The sequence below is a fragment of the Lepidochelys olivacea genome (assembly GCF_965140295.1).
Source record: "Lepidochelys olivacea isolate rLepOli2 genome assembly, chromosome: 2".
Classification (NCBI taxonomy): Eukaryota; Metazoa; Chordata; order Testudines; family Cheloniidae; genus Lepidochelys; species Lepidochelys olivacea.
The window spans coordinates 65040654-65064658 of NC_140412.1; the positions used below are offsets into that span (position 1 = coordinate 65040654).

General features: G+C 40.3%; 1 protein-coding gene across 6 annotated transcripts in view; it reads right to left on the reverse strand.

Moving 5' to 3' along the window:
* Positions 1-24005, reverse strand: part of NKAIN3 (sodium/potassium transporting ATPase interacting 3) — a gene marked incomplete at its 3' end in the record, with an annotated part of 514515 nt that overhangs the window by 371218 nt on the left and 119292 nt on the right. The window lies entirely within an intron of this gene.

Consider the following 24005-nt stretch of genomic DNA (forward strand, 5'->3'; position numbering starts at 1 on the left):
GCTGACAGTCTGAAGGTTCTACGCTTTCATGCTTCAAATGAAAAATTTACCTCTTCAGGAATGACCGTTACAAAAAGCTAGAATTGAGTTCTTGTGGAAAAAGTGGTATGTGATCACGTAATTAAAGACTGTATCATAATACTGCACACAGAAAAACGGAGTGATTTAAGATTGCACACACCAATCCTAGCATCCTTGCCGCACCAGTCCTAGTCTACTCGGCTGGGCTCACTGTCTGAGTTGCAATCTCAACCCTTCCCCGCCCCCCGCTCGCACCCACCCACAAACATTCCCAGTCTCTCCTCCCATACATCTGTCTCCTTTCCCAGCCAGTCCCAATTCCCATCCCACCTGAACTCCTTGTCCCTATTTTTCTTGTCCAGCCAGTTCCAGTTCTCCCTTCCTGGCTGCTTGCACAATCTGTCTTTCCTCTCCCCATCAACTCGCTCCCAGTCCTAGTCTTCTTCCCCAGGCTCCTCCTCCATTCCCACCCCAGTTCTTTCCCAAGGCTTCCCACTACTTGGTTCCTTGTCCCAGTTATATCCCCATAGTAAAGCTCCTTCTCAGATCTGTCTCCCCTCTCGCTTGATACATTCCCCCCACTTAGTCCCAGTCTCCTTGTCCAGACAGTCCCTGTCTCCTCCAGTTCCTCATTCAATCTAATGTTTCTCTTATACCACCAGACAGTGGGCTACAAATCCATCCAACTCCAAATCCCAGCCAGTCCCAGCCTTCCCTCCCCAAATCTTCCAGTCTAAGCTTCCCCTTCCCCACTAGTTCCCAGTCCCACTTTCCTTGACCGCCAGCCCCAGTCCCACTTTCTTCCCCTCCTCTAGTCATAGTCTGACCAGACTCAATGTCCCAAACTCCTTCCCCTCCTCACCCCCAAAGGTTACAGTGCATACCCCCTCACCCACCCCCACCATAGCCTGGAGTATCTGGAAGCAGCTATTACAGGGAAAGTCCAGCTTTTCCCCTGTAGCCCTAGGTTGGAGAACCATGCTCAAACACTCAGTGGGGATGGTGTGTGCAGTCTGGTCTGTACTAAGAGCTGTGAGAGGACTTAGCAGGCTCAGTCAGGATGGAATCTTTGGAGAGTCTATCTGCTAAAAATCAAAGAAGCCTCTGAGAACTGCCATTTTTAAGAGGCTTAGAACTTCGTCAAATTTGGATGGATTTTCATGAAGATTGCAGTAGGCATATCCCTGACACAAAGGCTATGCACCTACCAAATTTCAAGTGCCTGCTCCAAAGCATGGAGGGCAAGAACTGTTCAAAGACTAGGTCGCCAGAATTTTTAACATGGGCAAAATAACATATTTTCCCTTGCCTCATTGTTAAAAACAGCTGAAACCCCATTTTGGCTGAAATTTTCCAAAAATATTCAAGGCCGACACCCAACATGTAAAATTTCAATCCAAACAGTTAAAGTTTGGCAAAGTTATAAGCAACTGAATAAATGGGAATTTGTGGGCAAACTTAATAGTAAACAACAACAATAATAATTGCAACGTATGAAGCACCCTTCTTCTCCAGCCCATATCCTTCAGCCCTGGCCTTAGCACCTGAGAAAAATATTAGCTTTATGTTATAGTGAAGTGGGAAAATGTTTCCTCTTTTGCTGCATGACCACAGCAAAAGATTTCAAAGGTTCTTTACATCACAATCAGCCCAATTTTAGCATGAGACTTCTGCAACACAAGCTCTATCCATCACTCCTAACTTGTGCTATGTTTGTCAATGGGAACTAGTGAATCTCTGTAGAACAAAATTCAATGTCAGAGGTGGAACCAGGATTGAAAAATATAGTGGGAAGAAAAGATTACAATAAGTAAAGAGCTGGTTTTGTTAATTTTCACATGGAGATTTTTCTCTAACAGAAAACAAATTGCACTCCACAGGGATCTTTCAGCTTCTGTTTTCAAATCTTGTGTGCAATCTGCTGCTTTGCATCCCTAGTTAAAAATACGTGCCTGAAAAAATACACAAAAGGGAACATAGGAATTAATTAGACCTTTCCCTCCTCTTTGTTAATATTAAAAGTTTTATTCACTTTTCTCTAGAAACCTATGATATGCATTACATGCAGATCTAACACTGCCTGCTTTTTCCTTAAATTTGTTTCCTCATTCTTTCTCTTTTAGTTTACAACATCATCCTTCTTGGTTCTTCACTTTTCATTAACATATCTCCGCAAGGGAAACACTAACTAATCTTTGGGAAGTTCCCTTAGAATTAAGACATATGACTATATTCATCACTGGTGTCAGCCCATTGAAATTCCATTTATGCCATCGGGGTGAGTTTAGCCCATACTGGAAAGAACAGATTGAAAAGCAGGAAAATTCTCAGGCTCATGAAGATTTGGTCCCCTTGCCTGCGCTTTTCACTCAGACTGGAGTGGGATGAGGTTACTGATGTGCAAAATTTGAAGTATTGAAAGTGTACATTCAGGAAATTTGAAGAATATCATCTTACAAGATTCTTTTTCCCTAGGAGATCCACATTATTGGCTCAGTGGCAACCAACCTTGCAAGAAACACTCTCTGAACTAGCAAAAAGAATTTTTTTTAAATCACATTAATATTAAAGTGCTATGTGGCAAAAATGCATTTGTAGAGATAAGGAATATATCAAGAGTTTTTCCTATTCCATTGTCTTGCTTAGATCTCACAAAGCACAGTGCAATGGTATGAAAAGCCACATATAATTTCTCTAACAATATGGTGTGCACTGCATGGAATAGACAGTTGTTGACCTAGTAATAATTGTTTGGTTTTAAATTATATGGGTTGAAAAACATTAAGTCCTTGTGGTACAATATGTAAATTCCATTGGCCAAATTCATTCCTGGTATAACTTCATAGTAGCCAAGTGGTTTCAATGGAGTTACACCAAAGATGAATTTGTCTCCCTATGTCATTCATACAGTTAATTATTCAGCAAGAAGATATCAAGATATCAATTGGCTATTCTGAAAAGGATCAACGAAGCATATAGCAAAAGATAAAGAATCCTCAAACTACATTTTATAATCTGGAAAAAGCTTCATCAATTTTTTTCCAATGTATGATATAACTTCTAAGAAGAAGTAGAACTTCCAATAAAGATATTTAAAGCCACATTTTCATATGAGTAGTCTCCTTTCTGTGGGCCCAATTTGTGGTCATGTTTCTGTGCCCACATTTGAACTGAAGGTACACATAAATAATGGAAGGTGCCAATACTCATATTTGTCTGCAATAATGACTTAGGTTCTGCATGAAAGGCAGATGATGCCTCAACTCTGATGAAAAATATACCCCTTCATCTCTCACTTCCATTCAAATCTGAGTTAAAAATAAAAGTTAATTCATATGAGATAGATGTAGTGATATCTGAAAACACAAAAACAAAGAACAATGAAAAAACACTATTATGTTCTAATTATTACTATTTACTTAGCTTGCAAGCTCTTTGTGACAGGGACTGTCTCTTTGTTCTATTTTTTGTACAGTGAACAGAGGCCTCTAGGTGCTACCACAATTATAAATCATAATAATAATAAATGGCACTTCTATAGTTCATGCACTGGTCCACTCTGCAATGTTTGATTTTTTTTCAGTTTCACTCCTCATGACATTCCACTCTGAATACCCACACCGGCTTCCTTTCACATCATGTTTAAACTTCTTGTTCTCCCCTTTAAGGTACTGTACAACAATGTCCCTGCTGATGTCTCTGCTCTCATTTCCTCCTACTCCCTCTCCGCAATCTACACTTCTCCCAGGCATCCCTCCTCAATGTCCCATTTGTATTCTTCTCTCCTTCTTGTTTTCACACCTTCTTCCCTTGTGCTTGTCCTTGTCCCTGTCCTTGTGCACTAATAAAGCTCCAGACCATACACCAAATTCTAATCCCTCCTTAAACCACTTTTTTTCTTGTGCCTTCAATAAAAGTCTGAGTTGTTTTGTTTGTATTTGAATTTGGTTCCATGTTTGTGCAGGGCAAAGATACACGAATGTTAAACACACAGAGCCATATTATGCTACCCTTACTCTGAGTGGCATCTGACTCCACAAACAACCCCAGTGAAATGAAGGAGCCATGCACTTTCAGGGCCATGCACTACTTGATGTAATCAAAAGGGGCAAAGTCTGCAGTGGTGCTGGAACAATTTGCATAGTGGAGGTGCTGAGAGCCATTGAACCAAATGGTAAACCCTGTATATGATAGCAACCACTTCAAGCCAAGGAATACAGCAGTACCCCAGTACCTTTAGTTCCAGCAGCTATGAAAATCTGACCTATATTAAATAATAGTAAATGGTACAGACCCACTGTATTTCTAGATTTTTTCTTCCTATGAGAATACTTGGATTTCTTTTTTTAAGTATAAATATTAAAAAAAAAAAATTATGGTCGAGAAAGGTGTGTGATTGAAATTGAAGGCTAAAAATCTTTATCAGCAGCACAGGTCCAAAGTACAGGCAGCAGCTGTTAAGTTTCCCCTCTACTGCCCCATCACCATTCTAGTATAGTTAATTTCCAGTGTCCATCCAGGCCTCCACTGCCCTGCTAATTAGTGACAATTGTGATGCGGACACCTCTACTAGGAACAGCATTCAGACTGCCAAGTCAGTTTTCATAGGCCACTCCCCATTCAGATGATGGAAACAACTTTCAGTTTTCTAGCAACATATGAATTCAATCTGGCAACAAATCCCCTTAAAGCATCCAGTCCCTTCAATTTTTTGAGGACCCATTTCTGACATTCTTCCTTACATCAAGTAGAGTACCTTCTACCATAAATAGTTAATAGGGCTATTTACAGAATAGAAGTACTGTCTAACATGAGGAAGGGTAGCAAACTTGGTGAACAAAGCTTGAAGCAAAAACATTCTTAAAAAACAAAGTAAACACAAAATCTAAAATTAGTATGTCTCATGTAATCCCTCAGGTGTCCCAATCTGGAAGACTTAGGAACATTTTTAGATGGCCTAACATTCAGGCAGAAAATAAATAAATAGCTATTTTTAATCACTCTAGATCACTTCTGCTACAATAAATCATGATTAAAGTGGAAAACTCCAAAAACACTCGTTTCAACCCATGCAAAAAAGGTTCAACTGATGTCTATTAACTACATTTTGAACACTTTCAAGCCTTGTTCAGAAATTTCTGTTAACTGATAAAAATGCAACAATTCACTAACATGTTCAGGCTATTACTTTGCAAGTCAATAAAAGTCACGGTACAAAAGACACCTGATGAGATAACATTCTTGCAATGAATGTTGCATTCTTTCTGTCAATAGTCATACATGCAAATTATGATTTTAGTCCACTCAGTAATTAGGACATAGATAATTTTCTGAGAGTCCCACTGTTTGCTTGGTGTTGGACTATCCACAGAATAATGTTTGAGTCTATAATCACAGCTATGATGAAAGGTTAGATAAGGCAATGAAAGAACATGAAAAATGCATTACCCATTCACATCTTAGGTATACTGAATTATTTTCAGTGGTTACTTTTTTTAAAAGGCATAAGCATCCTTTATAGGAAGCTTGTCTAAATGACAATACATCATTATTTAAGAAAAATGTAATTATTATATTGGTATTTCTTTACTTCAGAGACATGCACACGAACCCCTACCTACATCAGCTGTTTCCACAAATCAAGATTATTTGCCCAATCCTGCAAGGTGATAGCTGATGATGTCTCACTACAGAACTCTTCAACAACTATTGTCTTACAGGAAAACGGAAGACACAGAGCTCTTGCTATACAGTAGCAGTCCTCAGTCATATCTTCACACACAATCACATTTAATAAATGGTGATATTGATCAATTCTTTATTTACTTAAATGCCCTATTTATCTATTTTTTCCTAAATTTCAAATCTTTTATATTTATTTCTGGACCACAGGTATAGTGAATGAAATACATAGAACCAGCACCAAAGTATGGACCCAAGCAAAAAGGGTTGAAATATGAAATTCTACTGCTGGGGAGATGGGGGGGAACCCCACCTCCAAGAAAAAAGGGTAGAGATTAATCACAAAGTCAGACATACAGATAGACAGGCAGCCAATTATCTGACCCTTATTACCTATTGTACTGTCAATATTTTTGTTTCGTCTAAACCTGGAGCACTTGGCAGTTGGATGGAAGTGGATTAATATGGTTGCTGTTCATCTCTGAATCTCCTCTATAGATACAGCCCAAACAAAGGAGACAGAAAATCACTGCATGATCAATAGTGAAACTATTATAGTTGTTCAGGTCATTTTGGACACAAGCCTCATATACAACAACAACAGACATTAGTATATGAAACCTACATAAGAATTAATTAAGCAAAGAGCAATTATAGTGAGGAAGAGCAGTGTAAGATAGGCTGCTATATTTTTAAATATATCTATATCTGTCTAAGTTAATATATCACAATTCCTTCGTTTAAATAAAAATCAGTGATAATTTTTTCATTCAATTACTTCATTAATTACACTCTGCGAGGAAAACAGTGAATCACTTAAGATACAGGGAAAGAGATTCATATGCAACAATAAAGTATCTTCTCTAAGTATATTGCTAACAGAGCTAGGCAAATTTTTTTGGATGAATAGTTTATTCACAGAAAAATGCAGGTTCAGTTGCCATGAAATGATTCATGAATTTGACATCATTCTCCAATTATTTTAAGACAGAAAAAAAGTGGCTGGAAGAGGAGGTGGTGCACCCCCTTATAACTTTTAGCCCAGTGGTTAGGGCCCTCCCCTGGCATGTGGGAGACCCAGGTTTCATAGAATTATCAAATCGTAGGACGGGAAAGGACCTTGAGAGGTCATCTAGTCCAGTTCCCTGCACTCATGGCAGGATTAAGTATATCTAGACCATCCCTGACAGGTGTTAGTCTAATCTGCTCTGAAAAATCTCCATTGATGGAGATTCCACAGCTTCCCTAGGCAATTTATTCCAGCGCTTAGCCACCTTGACAGTTAGGAAGTTTTTCCTAATGTCCAACCTACACCTCCCTTGCTGCAATTTAAGCCCATTACTTCTTATCATATCCTCAGAGGGTAAGGAAAATAATTTTTCTCCCTCCTCCTTTAACAACCGTTTATGTACTTGAAAACTGCTTTCTGTCTTCTCTTTTCCAGACTAAACAAATGCAATTTTTTCCATTTTCACTCACAGGTCACTTTTTCTAGACCTTTAATCATTCTTGATGCTCTTCTCTGGACTTTCTCCAACTTTTCCACATCTTTCCTGAAATATGGCACCCAGAACTGGACACAATACTCCAGTTGAGGTCTAATCAAAGTGGAGTAGAGCAGTAAAATTACTTCTCATGTCTTATTTACAACATTCGTGCTAATACATCCCAGAATGATGTTTGCTTTTTTTGCAAGTGTTATATTGTTGACTCATATTTAGCTTGTGATCCATTATGATCCCCGGGTCCCTTTTTGCAGTACTCCTTCCTAGGCAGTCATTTCCCATTTTGTATGTGTGCCACTGATTGTTCCTTCCTAAGTGGAGTACTTTGCATTTGTCCTTATTGAATTTTATCCTATTTACTTCAGACCATTTCTCCAGTTTGTCCAGATCTTTTTGACTTTTAATCCGATCCTCCAAAGCACTTGCAACCTCTCCCAGACTAGAGTCATCCACAAATTTTATAAATCATTGATGATGGTATTGAACAGAACCAGATCCAGAACTGATCTCTGTGAGACCCCACTCTTTATGCCCTTCCAGCTCAGCTGTGAACAACTGATAATTACTCTCTGAGAATGGTTTTGCAACCAGTTCTGCACCCACCTTGTAGTAGCTCAATCTAGGTTGTATTTCCCTAGTTTGTTTATGAGAAGGTCATGAAAAACAGTATCAAAAGCCTTACTAAACACATCTACCAATTCCCCCCATCCTGTCAAAGATAGCTATTAGGTTGGTTTGACATGATTTGTTCTTGTTGACTGTTTTATATATATAAACCACCTTATTATATTCTAGGTGTTCACAAATTGATTGCTTAATTATTTGCTCCATTATATTTTGGGGTGCTGAAGATAAGCTGACTTGTCTGTAATTCCCCATGTAGTCCTTATTTCTTCTTTTATAGATTGGCACTATATTTGCCCTTTTCCAGTCCTCTGGATTCTCTCCCATTTTCCATGACTTTTCGAAGATAATTGCTAATAGCTCAGATATCTCTTCAGTCAGCTCCTTGAGTATTCCAGGTTGTATTTCATCAGGCTCTGGTGACTTGAAGACTTCTAACTTGTCTAAGTAATTTTTAACTTGTTTTTTCCCTATTTTGGCCTCTGATCCTACCTCATTAGCATTCACTATGTTAGATGTCCAATTGCTACTAACCTTTTTGGTGAAAACTGAAACAAAAACGTCATTTAGCACTTCTGCCATTTCTACATTTTCTGTTATTGTTCCCATTGAGTAACGGGCTTACCTTGTCCTTGGTCTTCCGCTAGCTTCTAATGAATTTGTAGAAATTTTTTTTGTTACCCTTTGTGTCTCTAGCTAGTTTAATCTTTTGTGCCTTGGACTTTCTAATTTTGTCCCTACATACTTGTGTTATTTGTTTATATGCATCCTTTGTAATTTGACCTAGTTTCCACTTTTTTGTAGGACTCTTTTTTGAGTTTCAGATCACTGAAGATCTCCTGGTTAGGCCAGGGTGATCTCTTGCCATACTTCCTATCTTTCCAATACAGTGAGATAGTTTGCTTTCGTGCCCTTAATAATGTCTCTCTGCAACACTGCCAACTCTCTTGAACTGTTTTTCCCCTTAGACTTGCTTCCCATGGGATCTTACCTACCAACTCCCTATGTTTGCTAAAGTCTACCTTCTTGAAATCCATTACCTTTATTATGCTGTTTTCCCTCCTACCATTACTTAGAATCATGAACTCTATCATTTCACAATCACTTTCACTTAAACTGCCTTCTACCTTCAAATTCTCAACCAGTTCCTCCCTAATTGTCAAAATCAAATCTAGAACAGCCTCTTCGCTAGTAGTTGTCTCCACCTTCTAAAATAAAAAAAATAAAAAATAGTCTCCAGTACATTCCAATAACTTGTTGGATAATCTGTGCCTTACTGTATTATTTTCCCAACAGATGTCTGGGTAGTTAAAGTCCACAATCACCACCCAGTCCTGTGCTTTGGTGGATTTTGTTAGTTTAAAAAAAGCCTCATCCACCTCTTCTTCCTGATTAGGTGTGGTGTAGTAGACCCCTACCATGACATCACCCTTGTTTATGACCCCTTTTATCCTTACCCAGAGAATTTCAACAAGCCTGTCTCCTATTTCCATCTCAACCTGAGTCTAAGTATATACATTTTTAATATATAAGGCAATGCCTCTTCCCCACTTTTTTCCCCTGCCTGTCCTTCCGGAGCAAGTTGCACCCTTCTATACCAATATTTCAGTCATGCTTATTATCCCACCAAGCCTTTGTGGTGCCAACTAAGTCAAGTTGTGTTTATTAACTAGCATTTCAAGTTCTTCCTGCTTATTCCCCGTATTTTCGCATTAGTATAGTCATCTAAGATACAAGAGAGAACATGGGGGGAAATCAAATCAGTCTCTCCCTTGTTCCTTCTATAACAGCCAATGTTCCCCCCCAGATTCTGACACTTAGCTGAGGTCTCCACATTTTTGATTTACCTGTGGGCTTTTATCACCTGCCCCATTTGAAGCCATGCTCTGAAACACAGACTGTTACCTAAATTTCCCACTTCTCAGTGCCTGAACTATTGGAACTGCCACCAAACTGAAAAAAACCAATTATTCACCCAATTCTAATTGCTAAGCCATAGATGAAAAAAGTTTTGTTCTCCATATTTGGAAATGATTGTTAATTCTAAACCAGATAGATGCAATACGAATATAGTAGTATCCCATAAATAAATTCAGGTAAATTATGTAACCTGGATTACAAAAAATGCTACAGGATCCAAACACTTCCTAAGATTAGCACATTTGCCTTTTTTCATGTTTCAAGGGGGACAAATTGCAAGCCATAATGTGGTCAGTAACATGTCTACCAGACAAAGGGTCTGGCATATCGATATGTGTGATCTCATCCCAAAAATTGAAAAACTGATTTACTCTACAATTAGTTTGGATATTATCATACCACCCTTTCTCACAATTAATAGTTCCTCATTCTGTGAGTAATGAATAAGGCTGCTGATAGATACTACTCAAGTTGAACAAGGGTTGCAGAATATGGTCACGAGTAAGTACCATGGAAGGAACTCTTGAGTGTAACCTCAAAAAGCAAGTAAGACTAAACTACTGATCGAAATAGGATAGGCAAAGAGCTGGGTATATATGTACTCGATATTCTGAGGAATCTAAAGATAATGACAATTACATTATAAAACCACAGAGTCATTCTTTTTAAGACTAAAAATCTGGCCAAGAATCGTCATGTTCATTCCTTTACTTCACCATATGAAAGGTGCTCAACAGAAAATCCCTTTGTGACTGGGAGACACAATTACTCAGAAAAGAAAAGCAAAATCAGAATCCTTTATTAGAAGAGATTTTAGACAACCCTGCTTTGCTGTGTAATATATATTCAGAGGTGTGTGGATTGTAAGATGTTTCTGTGAGAGATTTCAACATACAGTTCTCACATGGAAGGCACCCACAGTGCATTACTGCCTAAGGAGCAGATTACTCACAGAACACTGCTGTTTTGACAGTATATTTTTTTACTGGGTTATTTTCTCTATTACTGTTTTAAATGCCATATGGATGCATTAGAGAGACAAGGTGGGTGAGGTAATACCTTTTATTGGACCAATTTCTGTTGTCAAAGGCAAGTTTTCGAGCCTACACAGGCCTGAGGAACAGCTCTGTGTAAAGCTCAAAAGCTTGTCTCTCTCCCCAAAGAAGTTGGTCCAATATAAGATATTCCCTCCCCTACCTTGTTTCTTTAATATCCTGGGATCCACATAGCTACACCACCACTTCATACTACATGGACACATTGTGAGGGTAATGCTTCACAAGGTAAAATGCAGATTAGCACAGAAATAGAGCTTTCATCCAGACAGATGCAAAACTAGATGTCAATACCAGTTTTCAGGTGAACACATTCTGCGTTGACATGCACCCTCTGCAACCATGATGAAGTCAGTGGGATCATACAAGGTGAGAGTCAGTGTAGAATTTTACTTAGGTTACATACGACAAATACACAATATCAGCTGAACAAAATAGAGCGATCCTCTTCTGGTTCAAGATTAGATGGTGGTTTTGCTGCAAACCCTGTGTATGGGACAGTGTGTCCGGCAGAAAAGGAACGTTGTCATTCTTTTCCTTTCTCACATGTATTCTTCTCATTTCATTCTCCCTACTCAATCCCAACTGCCCTCCATTATCTCCCTTACTTCTCCTAAATTCACTCCTTCCCTCCTGATGGGGTGCCAGGAACTGATAAGAATCTTCATATAAGGTTAGCGGCTATTATAAAGAGGATGGTGATCAGTTGTTCTCCATGTCCACTGAAGGTAGGACAGGATGTAATGAGCTTAATCTACAGCAAGGGAGATTTAGGTTAGATGTTAGGAAACACTTTCCAAATATAAGGCTAGGTAAGTACTGGAATAGGCATCCAAGGGAGGTTGTGGAATTCCCATCATTGAAGGTTTTTTGCCTTCTTTCACTGGAGCTTTTTAAGTTAGACAAACAAACTCCTCCCAACCAGCAATCTAGGAATAATTGGTCCTGTTTCAGTGTAGGAGGGTAGATTACATGACCTCTTGAGATCCCTTCCAGCCCTACATTTCTATGATTCTATGGGCCCAGATTTTGCAATCTGGTGGTGACTACAGTTGTGCTAAGAACCTTTCTTGACCAATTTCTGCTTTGAAACAAGTTGTAGCCTCACAGGAAATTCTATCAAGTCAAATATTTATCTTTTGACCTCGATACCAAGGAGGATAATTGAAAAAAACAAAAAAACTAAGTGTATATGTCCTTGCAGCCACTTCAATATATTACTTGGTTAGAAATGTAGAACATTACCTAGAAATACCATTGCCAACTAACACCATGTTTATTAACAAAAATATCCCAACGGCTGTGAAGAGCCTTCTTTATTAACAAATCTTTCCATTACAAGGAGCCTTCCTTCAAGCAGAGTGATATTAGTAATGTTACACGACACCTAAGTTGATTCATTTATTACCTTGCTCTTCTGATTTATTAAGGAGGAATTTCCTGGATTTAGTGGGGGTTTTAGAAATCCTGTTTAACCCATCTTCATTTTTCATCATTAGGTGGCTGTACACTTTTAGTCACTACTTTCTGTTGTTTGAACTGCAAGCAACTGGAGAAAAAGGTAAAAGTGTACTTTAACTGCAAAAAAAAAAAAAACACCTTAAATGCAGGGTATTGTAATTTGATTCAAATGTTCTTTGCTTCTCCCTCGGGGATAATGATGCTTTTTTTTATTTTGCAAGTCATATACATCCCCTCCCACACATTATTTCCAGGCAAAGCTGTTAGGCTCACTGGATGACAGGTGGCGACCCTAGCATGAAAGGACCACATGCAGTGGACATTATTGAGTTTCCTTCAGGCCCAGATGGAAGCTGGGTAATCTTAACATGACTTATTCCCTTCTAAATTTGAAAAAAAAAATCTGTTCATACTAGCAACTCAGCAAGATGTGGAAGCAGCAAGAGCCAAATGAAAAAGTTTTTCCAAAGGTTACTTCTGATTCCAAAACTGTTAAATCATTCATTAGAACAATGTAAAATCCACACACCCCACCCTTTCTCCGAGTCTGATGCGCACTAGCTGAAGGAAAATGAACCAAAAAAGTGGCTTGGAAATTTAAACGTATATTCCAAACTTTATTGTTTGTTTTATGATGTAGTTCAGTGAAGTATAAGAAAACAGCAATTCTAGCTAGAGCTAACAAACTGCAAAGCTGCTCTAAAAGGCTCAGTATAATGCCACACATGTGGAATAGATCATTTTGACAGTTTGCAGTGCCTTATAGGTTTTAAATATTTTATACCTTCACCATTTGTTAATGTTTCCCGTCAAACATGGAAAGAACTTGGAATACTACAAGCTGACTGGAACGGTGGCTCATGTTGCCAGGCATGTCCTTAGCAGACTGCAAATTTTAGTGTGGATAAAGTAAGAAGAACTTCTAGACTCTTGGTTGCTTCCATTCACTTGGGCTTCCCAAAGGTGTAAAGCACATGCATCCATGCGTTAGTGAGGGGAAAATGAAACATCATTTCTGCTCACAATGACCTTTTTAAAAAAAAAAAAAATCACACCTGCCAAAAGCAGACAACCTTGCGTCATAAGGAAGGTGTCCAGCATTAAATGATCTGTAGCAGGTACAGATTATACAATACAGATTGAGTGCAGTTATACATGCAGTGTCATACATTTATGGGACAATATAAGGCCCTTGAATAGATGCTCACATTTCAGCGTAATGAGTGTGGTGCAAAAGGAACCTAGATAGATATTAGATGGAAAAAAAGAGAATAAATGTCTGGAGGGAACACCTCTATAGTACAGAAGAGTCTAAGTATACTCAGAACAGAAGAAGACAGTTTAGTCTCCATGCTTTAACTGCCATATAAGATCCCAATTCTGATGATGGTTTTAGATATCAGGACTCCTGTCTAGTATGAACTGGCAGCCCTTAGATCAGGGTTCTCAAACTGGGAGTCGGGACCCCTCAGGGGATTGCGAGGTTAATACATGGGGGGTCGCGAGCAGCCAGCCTCCACCCTAAACCCTGCTTTGCTCCAGCATTTATAACGGTGTTAAATATACCAAAAAGTGTTTTTAATTTATAAGGGGGGGGGAGGGTCACACTCAGAGGCTTGCTATGTGAAAGGGGTCACTAGTACAAAAGTTTGAGGGTAATTGACATCCTGGTTACAGATCCTGGGTAAGGAGTGGGGCTGTGGGTGCTGATTAACTCTTTGGACATGTCTTCACATACAGTGCTACAGCTGCAGTTTACAGCCTTAGATGATAGTGACTATAATAATCTGGGTTTAAAGCAGCAGCTTTGAGGTGAAAGGCTGTTTCATACTTCCAACTCCTGATTCAGAACATATTTTTCTTGCCTTTAAAATAAACCTTATTCCCAAAATGTGCTATAATGTCTCCTCTTTCCTTTGAGTTGTGACAAAAGGAGAAATTTGTAAAAATGGCTAGCTCTGTTGACAGACAGCTTGTACAAGTTATTCCTTTATGTCTTTGTCATTTCAATTTCAATTTCTCAGTTTGCACATAATCCTCATCCCAGTTAAGTTTTCCATTAATATGCTCCATCTGAATTTGTCAGAGCAATGATACATTCCTGCTTGGAGAATTTCTACAGTGCCCATTTCACTCACAATGGCTAATTAGTACTGCAGGCTCTTAAACACATTTCCTTATCTGGGTAATACTAGTGCTAAGCAAGTGCTAATCACTGTTTCATGGGGTTGTGAAAGATTATGCATTATTTTTTCTGTTGACATTTGGAGCCAAAATTTCAAAGAAGTATGCCATGAATGAACCCACAAAAATGCAATAAGCTCCCTCTTACAAATTACACACATTGGGATCTCCTTTAATTTTGGCATCTTCTGAGGAGGGGCTGACCAGTAGCCTACATACCATCCTATGCTCCCACCTGAGATCCACTTGTCTCTTCTCCTCCAGAGGTTTACAACGATAACCAACTGACCACTAACCACATCAGCTATGTGCATTAGCCTAGTTGGCTCAACTAATCAAGAGGCTCACAACATCTGTGGCCTCTGTTACTCCAAACTGAATATGGGTCATCTGGGAGGTCTAGAGTCTCCACACCGCTACTCCACTTTGCAACAGTGGAGACCCGAAGTCCTGCTCTCAAGTAGGTATCATTTCTCTGACTACAGCCAGAGATGCCCTAAGATGTTGCAGAGCTGAGGCATATCATGGGAAGGCCAATGGGCACCAACCCCCATAGCACACCTTTGTTGAACTTAGAGGAGGTGAATATGGGTAATGGGGAGACTGATCACTTGTGACTCCCTTATGATTTATGAAGAAGGTGAATGGACTGCCTCAGTGTGCGTGGAGACAGGCCACAGGATTGCTTCTCTCATAAGCAACATATGCACACATTGTACTCAGAATTCCCATTTATTCTCCCAGACTGCAAAGGGAGGGGGACAGAAAAGGGGCAGGTCTTGGCACATCAGACTCAGATGCCCTAAAGAGGCAGAACTGAGACTCTTCACCCCATTGCGAACTGGCCAGTAGTCTGGTGTGGAAGTCAGAGAGAGCATTTGATTGCTACTACTGTGTGTGTGTGCGTGTGCACATGTGTGAGTTCCCTTATTACCTCTAGAGACACTGCGTGCATGTGTTCTCCCCAGGCAGAATGCCTCCAGTCAATGTAGGCATGACCCCTACCCCCGAATGCAGCATTGGCTCAAGGAGCTGTGGTCTAGTCTTGAATGTTCATTTGCTTAGCCCAAGATGTGTTCTCTAGGAGGCAAAAATTAATTTGTATTGATTTTTAATAAGTAGGTTGTACCTTTCTGCTCAGGCTGCACTTCTTTATACAAATATGTTTCTAAAAAAAGAAGGTCTGGGCATTTTTCCAATTGTCTGACTGTTAGGAGCAACCCTTGTGTATAAGAGGTTTGTTATGGTCATGCTAGCTTTTTGCCTCCCCTGAAATTTTTATTGATATGTGAAATTAGATCATAATTTGACAAAATAAAACTTCATTTCATAGGGCAGTTATTTGGACTCTGTTTTTTGTGTGACTTCATATTATGGTGCAAATTATATTAAAAATTACTTCTCCTTTATCATGTACAAAGAAAAATCAAAACATCAAACAGCACCAAGTTTCCATGTATCATTTATAATGACAGAACTGAAATAAACCACATTGTGCCAGATATGACAATTTCCTGCAATATCCTTGAAAAACCCTATTGAATTAATTTTAAGAATCTTTGGAATTCATTGTCTTAAATGCAAAGGTTATGTATTATTGTGGTCAGCGACTGTATGTAACCTTTCTAGGGAGAAGCTGGGACTATACTGAATGTGCCAGACAGGAATGAACTTTTGGGACAAACAGTGTCAAATGGTTTACCTGGGAATTGTCTAGTGGGAGGAGAATGCAGAGCTGGGAGCCTGCAGTGCGTACCCTTGGTGGGCCATGATGGGGGAATATAGGTGCAGTTGCCCTTACCTGTGACATACACAACAAATGAGCTTGGCTTCACAGTCATGATTATGAGTAGTGTGTGTCAGCTCTTGCTGAATGAATTACAGCATGAGTCTGGTGCAAACGGTAAATGCATTCTCCCAGTTCTATAAAAGGTGCTTGCTACCATCTGATATTACCATCATTTAAATTAATGTTCTATAGAAAATGGTTACCAAAAAATGGCAGAAACAAAGGGGGTCAAAAAAAGTCACCCCAGCGTACAAAAGCCTGCTGCAGAATTTTGTACACAGCAAGTAAAACAATCCAACTCTTTATTGCACCATGTCCATCGCTCATATAAACCAGTGTAGCTCCACTGAATTATGCCAATTGATGCCAGCTGAAGATCTGACCCTACTGTCCTAACAAATTCTAGATTATGTAGTGTTATGAATTCACAATAGTGGTCAGTAACATAGCAAAGCACACTTTTCTAGGCAACAGTTTGCATCCCAGTTTCTTAACAGTCTTTTCTTCCACCCTCCTATTTTCACATATCATACACATGCATTACAACTAGCATGGGACAATATGACAACATGTCACCACTTTCACTGGACATTCCACTGGACCACGTATATAGATAGATATGACTTTGTGCACAACTGTTCATTTTATTATTAAAGTGATTTCTGGAAAACCACTTAGGAATCTATATTTGAGATCAAATTCTCTGGGGATTCCCAAACAATACATTTTGAGAGAGAAGCTGAAAGGCTCTTCACAGAGCACTACAATTAGAACTGGGCCCAGTTCCCTGGCTTAACTACATTTCCTGTAAAGCAGCACAGTTTCCCCTGTTGTTGAACAGATGTGATGTATCATGGGAGTCATGTGATTGCAATGCACCATCGTAATGCAGTCCTGCTGGGGAGCCAAGCCCATAGAGAAGAATGAGGTCATGAGGCACTTGAAGAAAACCAACCAAAAAGCACTCCAGCAGTTCAGAGGAAACAGATCAACATCAAACCAAACTGAAATGAGATGTTTTGATATTATTCACCGAACCAAATCAAAATGTTTCAATTTGAGAATCTTGAATCTTGTTTCACTGACATTTCTGAACTGAAAATTTTCAGAACTTTTTGTTTCATGAAAAATTTAGATAGTGATTTTTAGTGTCAACTTGGGAGGAAAACCAAGTGTTATATTGAAATTTCCCACAGGAGAGAAATTCTGATGTTGTCAGCTATATTTACAAGTGACTAATTCATGAAATACTGACAGATGGACATAACACCATTGCAAATTTAGCTTTTCTGAAAAAGAAGAATGGAACACATAAGAAATTATTAAGTTTTTCTACTCAGAGGTTTAAGGTCAGTATTGTTATGGTGTGGATGGCGTATACAGTCTTACAAGTTATTTTTCTTAGTGTCTGAGCATTGTATAGTACTTGAAGAAACACTATATTATAAGTTTTTTGAGGTAGGTTCTTTTGTGGAAGCTGTAGCAAATAGCAAGAGAGTTTGCTCTCTGCCCTAATCTAATTAGAGTAAGTTATTGGGGTAGAGTTGCTTCCTTCCAACAGGGCACTGGTGTTGAAGCTGCAGTATCTGCATGCCTTTTGTGACTGTCTTTGTTCAGGGTTTGGTTTATTTAAAAAAAAATTACACTAAGAAAATACCCAGACACTGTATCACTGATTTCTCCTTTGAAGCAACCTGAAAGGCTCTGACAGCAGCTACTTCTTAGCAGAGGGATATACATTATCATATGGCAGTCGAAAATGGAATAGACAATCAAATAAGAATACTGAGAGTTACAGACTGGCAGGGTAGGAAGCAAAATAGAAGGAAGAGCCTGGGAACAGTAATACTAATAGAGAGTCAGAGATTATAGTGAATAGCAAACTAGTCTGAGTTTGAAATATGTTATAGCAGCAAAATAGAACAATGCAATTTGGGGCATCATAGACACTGTATGTCACTGGAATATAGCTGCCTTTCAGTTCTCGGAATCCCATAACCAGAAATATATTGTCAAATTGGAGGGAATTGTGATAAAACTGTTTTCGGGTGTGATAAAACTGACAGAGGGTCATAAGCGAGAGAGGAAAGGAGAAAGATTAGCTAAGCTGAGCTGGGGGTATAGAAATATTAGGTGTGCAGGGGGGAAGGGAGAGAATGATCCATCAGGAAACAGTAGGAGAAGAGAAAGAAGTGGAGAGGAGAAATATCTAGAGGACACTGGACTGGGACTTGGGAGCCTTAGTTTCTATTCCTGGCCCTATCACCGGCCTGCTGTGTGAGCTTGAGCAAGTCACATCACCTCTGTGCCTTTGTCTCCCCTCTCATCCTTTGTCTGGTCTAGCCAGAATGTCAGTCTCTGCCTTAAACATCGGTCTCTTACAAATACACAGTAAGGTGCCTAGCACAACATGGCCCCCATCTCATTTGGGCATTTAGGTGCTGCTGCTACTACTTCTACTACAACAAACAAACAAACAACACACAAGATGAAAGATCAGGAATGAGGGGACAGAGAAGAAAAAGCAGTTTCAGGAAGGAAGGAAGGAGGAGCAGAAGAATAACTTGAAGTTCAGCTAGCCATGTTCCACATTCCAAAATGAACCTGTGGAAGGAGGAGGGCATGGCCGGAAACTCAGTACAACAACCCACAATCACAAAAGCAGCCATGTAACATGGACTTTCTCCTACCAGTACCACAGTGGGGGCTAGAGAAACTAACTATTTTATTATAATTTATTATTTGTATTGCAGTAGCAACTAAAGACCCCAGTCAGGGACTAGGCCCCATTGTGCTAGGCACTGTACAAACATCGTGAAAAGGCAGTTACTGCCCAAAAGAGGACAATAGGTATATACAACATACTTACAGGTAGGGACCACAAGGTAAAAGTGAGATGATTACAATTAGAATAATAAGCAGTAGACATATCCCATCAGCTGCCAAATCACTGTCAAGCGCTTAGTAGGCATCACAGCGGAGGTGGATTTTAAAGAAAGATTTGAAGGAGGAAACTAAGGATAACCATTTCAGAAACCCTACGAAAATGGTAGAAATAGCGTATGTTGTGGCTGAAGGGTGATATCCAAGCCAGTGGCTAGCCGTGCAGGAGTGTAACTCTCCCCACGTTTGCCTGGGGAGACATTCATCCCCTTCGCTGTGTCTGTTTTGCAGATATATTGCGTTCTGCAGAGCTGCTGCCAATTGCATTGGCACCCACTGCCACATGCCTCTCTCTCTCTCTCTCTCTCTCACACACACAGTTTTTTTTCTTTCCAGATATTAAAGTATACTTTCTAGCTGTAAGAAATTGCATATTTTGAGGTTAATTGTTAAACATATTCATGGCAGGATGGTGACATGGCCTTTGGCTCCCCAAGGAGGCACTCGCTCACGCCATTAACCTAAGGTGTATCTGCAGGACAACTTCTAGACATGCTGAGGAACCTCAACTCCCATCCACAACAACAAGAGCGGAGTTCGCTCATTACTTCTGTAAATCAGGGTCATTATTTTTTGTTCAGAGGCTGTCAGTATAAAACTCAGTTTTTGAAAATGATGAACTGATTATTTGTTATCCACATAGTGCAAATCATAACTAAAAAAAGAAACTCTATGATTCTTCTGGTATATTTCCTGATCCCTTTTGGTGTTCAGTAAGAAGGTAAATAAAAGTACTCCAATAGATCAATAAAAAGATAATTATGTTTTCCCAGTTCAAGAAGAACCTGACCTTGGAAGTGCTTACAGATGTAATGCACCTTTCAGGAAAGGGCATCAGGCCTCCTCAGAGACCTAATTCAAGCTATAATGAGCTGCACACAATATAAAAGATCAAAATAAAAAGCTTCCAGTTGAGAACTGGATAAAGCTAGCAAAAAAAATCCTTGTATTTACATGGATATAGGAACACAAAGGGCTGTAAAATGAAAACCTTTTCTTACTACAATAAAGACTATAGCAAATGGAGCCTAAGATGTGTAGGAAAATATATTTTAGCCTTGCAGTTGAAACAGGAAGAATAATAATTAAAAAGGTCTATTCATATATTACTCATGAATTTCAACGGCTGTGATTTTTAAAGCAAACATATTGAGAAAATTAGGAAAGGAAAGTGTCTTTTTGAAGATCTGTCCAAATTTGTTCTGAATGCAGATCCATTTGGCTGAAGTGTAATGTTAATACTATATTTTGCCTTCATTACTTGATACTGAATAAAACTTATTAGAACAAATCAAACTAATAGCAGCTAACAATTTATTCAATTAATTTAGCTCTTTTATTTGGTTTGCAAATTGTCCATATGGTTTTTACAAATCAGTTCTTTAGGTGAAATTGTTCAATGAATGCTTTATGTGAATGTATTTCCACCTTTTTACTAGCTTGTGAATTGTTCACTGATTTTTTTGCACTGTTTGTTATTCATGCTTTCTGATCAGTCACAAAAGTATCATGATATCGTTTGGTTACCTGATTGGATGGCTAACTTTTATAGTTTCCAGCATGAAGACCCAACCATATATGCAAACTAATATTCACATGTGAACAAGTTCATCTGCATTTATAACAGGTACCTCATAACTTGTGAGTTAACAAAACCGCAAACATTCATAAACATCAAAGAAGAAGGGGTTATAAATTCCACTGAATTCATTTAATCAGTTGTATCTTCAGGAGTTTTTTGTGTGGGGGGTTATTTTGGCAGCATGCACCATTGACAGTTCTCACCAGAAAAACGTATGATGTGAAGTGAACCAATATTTTTATTATTTTGCAATACAATAGTATTTTCAGGCCACACCCAACTTACAGCTCCATTCTAGAAAGCACTGTGCAAATGTACACCAAAAGACCATCCCTGCATTAAAGAACTTACAATCCTAGCTAAAGACAAGAGGCAACAGGTAGGTGAAATGAAGAAATGGGAAACCAGGAGGGAGGATGTAGTCACCACAATATAAGCATGACTTTCTTGTAGGCTAGCCATGTGCACAATTCGCAGGCATAACGTGGAGGTCTCTCATTGTTTTGACATAGTGCAACATATCAGCCTGGACAAGTTTAGGAACTTGAGGAAGAAAAGGTATAATTGAACATGTTTCTCCCTCATCCCTTCATGAATTGCACCTCACTACTACCTTTGCTCTTTTCTACCACTCCCATCCTCTTGTCTCTTCCAGTACCGTCTCATATGCCTGGCATGCCCTCCACCCATCCCTGAGGCGCACCATGTAACCATCCTTTACAATCCTAACACAATACAATTCTAATATTCCCTGATGACTTATGTCTTCTTCTAGGCCCACAAATGCTAGCCCATGTAGTGAGGAATGGGGGTTGAAAGGAAGACAGATAACACCCCTTCTCCATCAGAGCCTCTTGGTCTCTCAGGGTATGTCTACACTATGAAATTAGGTCAAATTTATAGAAGTCGGTTTTGTAGAAAGCGGTTTTAAACAGTTGATTGTGTGTGTCCCCACACAAGTGCTTTAAGTGCATGTAGTCGGCAGAGTGTGTCCACAGTACCGAGGCAACCGTCGACTTCCGGAGCGTTGCACTGTGGGTGGCTATCCTACAGTTCCCGCAGTCTCCGCTGCCCATCTGAATTCTGGGTAGAAATCCCAGTGCCTGATGGGGCTAAAACATTGTCGCGGGTGGTTCTGGGTACATATCATCAGGCCCCCATTCCCTCCCTCCCTCCGTGAAAGCAAGGGCAGACAATCGTTTTGCGCCTTTTTTCTTGAGTTACCTGTGCAGACACCATACCACGGCAAGCATGGAGCCCGCTCAGCAAACCATCACCGTATGTCTCCTGGGTGCTGGCAGACATGGTACTGCATTGCTACACAGCAGCAGTTAATTGCCTTTTGGCAGCAGACAGTGCAGTATGACTGGTAGCCGTCATCGACGTAGTCCTGGGTGCTCTTTTAATCGGGTGCCTGGGCAAACATGGGAGTGACTCAGCCAGGTCATTTCTCTTTTAAGTTTCGTCTCGTGGTGATTCAGTCCTACCGGAAGTGCACTGTCTTTTAACCTCCAGCCAGCAGAAGATGATGGCTAGTCGTCATACTGCACCGTCTTCTGCCGAGCACCTGGGAGATGATGACGGCTAGTGGTCATACTGCACAGTCTAATGCCAGCAAGATTTATAAAGACAGAGGAAGTGGATCAAAACAAGAAATAGACCAGATTTGTTTTGTATTCATTTTCTCCTCCTTCCCTCTGTGAAATCAACGGCCTGCCAAACCCAGTTTTGAGTTCTATCCTTGAGGTTTTGAGTTCTATCCTTGAGGGGGCCATTCAGTTTCTCACAAAGCCACCCACCCCCATTGTTGATTTTAATTCCCTGTAAGCCAACCCTGTAAGCCATGTCGTCAGTTGACCCTCCCTCCGTCAGGGCAACAGCAGACAATCGTTCCGCGCCTTTCTTCTGTGCAGACGCCATACCACGGCAAGCATGGAGCCCACTCAGATCACTTTGGCAATTAGGAGCACATTAAACACCATGCGCATTATCCAGCAGTATATGCAGCACCGGAACCTGGCAAAGTGATACCGGCCAAGTAGGCAACGTCAGCGCGGTCACATGAGTGATGAGGACATGGACACAGACTTCTCTCAAAGCAGAGGCCCTGGCAACGTGGGCATCATGGTGCTAATGGGCCAGGTTCATGTGGTGGAACGCCGATTCTGGGCTCGGGAAACAAGCACAGACTGGTGGGACCACATAGTGTTGCAGGTCTGGGATGATTCCCAGTGGCTGCAAAACTTTCGCATGCGTAAGGGCACTTTCATGGAACTTTGTGACTTGCTTTCCCCTGCCCTGAGGTGCAAGAATACCAAGATGAGAGCAGCCCTCACAGTTGAGAAGCAAGTGGCAATAGCCCTGTGGAAGCTTGCAACACCAGACAGCTACCGGTCAGTCGGGAATCAATTTGGAGTGGGCAAATCTACTGTGGGGGCTGCTGTGATGCAAGTAGCCAACGCAATCAAAGATCTGCTGATATCAAGGGTAGTGACCCTGGGAAATGTGCAGGTCATAGTGGATGGCTTTGCTGCAATGGGATTCCCTAACTGTGGTGGGGCCATAGACGGAATCCATATCACTATCTTGGCACTGGAGCACCAAGCCGGTGAGTACATAAACCGCAAGGGGTACTTTTCAATAGTGCTGCAAGCACTGGTGGATCACAAGGGACGTTTCACCAACATCGACGTGGGATGGCCGGGAAAGGTACATGACGCTCGCATCTTCAGGAACTCTGGTCTGTTTCAAAAGCTGCAAGAAGGGACTTTATTCCCAGACCAGAAAATAACCGTTGGGGACGTTGAAATGCCTATACGTATCCTTGGGGACCCAGCCTACCCCTTAATGCCATGGCTCATGAAGCCGTACACAGGCAGCCTGGACAGTAGTCAGGAGCTGTTCAACTACAGGCTGAGCAAGTGCAGAATGGTGGTAGAATGTGCATTTGGATGTTTAAAGGCGCGCTGGCGCAGTTTACTGACTCGCTTAGACCTCAGCGAAACCAATATTCCCACTGTTATTACTGCTTGTTGTGTGCTCCACAATATCTGTGAGAGTAAGGGGGAGACATTTATGGCGGGGTGGGAGGTTGAGGAAAATCGCCTGGCTGCTGGTTTCACACAGCCAGACACCAGGGCAGTTAGAAGAGCACAGGAGGGCGCGGTGTGCATCAGAGAAGCTTTGAAAACCAGTTTCATGACTGGACAGGCTACAGTGTGAAAGTTTTGTTTGTTTCT